The sequence below is a fragment of the Penaeus monodon genome, chromosome 34 (genome assembly GCF_015228065.2).
Source record: "Penaeus monodon isolate SGIC_2016 chromosome 34, NSTDA_Pmon_1, whole genome shotgun sequence".
NCBI lineage: Eukaryota > Metazoa > Arthropoda > Malacostraca > Decapoda > Penaeidae > Penaeus > Penaeus monodon.
In genome coordinates, this window is record NC_051419.1 from 32,493,624 (window position 1) to 32,493,894 (window position 271).

Consider the following 271-nt stretch of genomic DNA (forward strand, 5'->3'; position numbering starts at 1 on the left):
GGCTTTTATGGAACCCAAAAGGAAGTTTAACTTTATTTTATGAAAATATTTTTTCACCCAGTAGTATGGGGGACATTCTCCGGGTTTTCAGTTGCTATTTATTTACTGAAAAATTTCTTCCCTTGTCGCCATTCTATCTTAGCGCATATTCAAAATACAGCAGGTTTGGGGGCCCAAACCCCAAGTAAAGAATTTTGCTAAATGAATAAAATTGCCACCATGGTAAAAGTATAGTAGCCAAAACGGTTTGGGAAATTGAGTTTCTTGATTA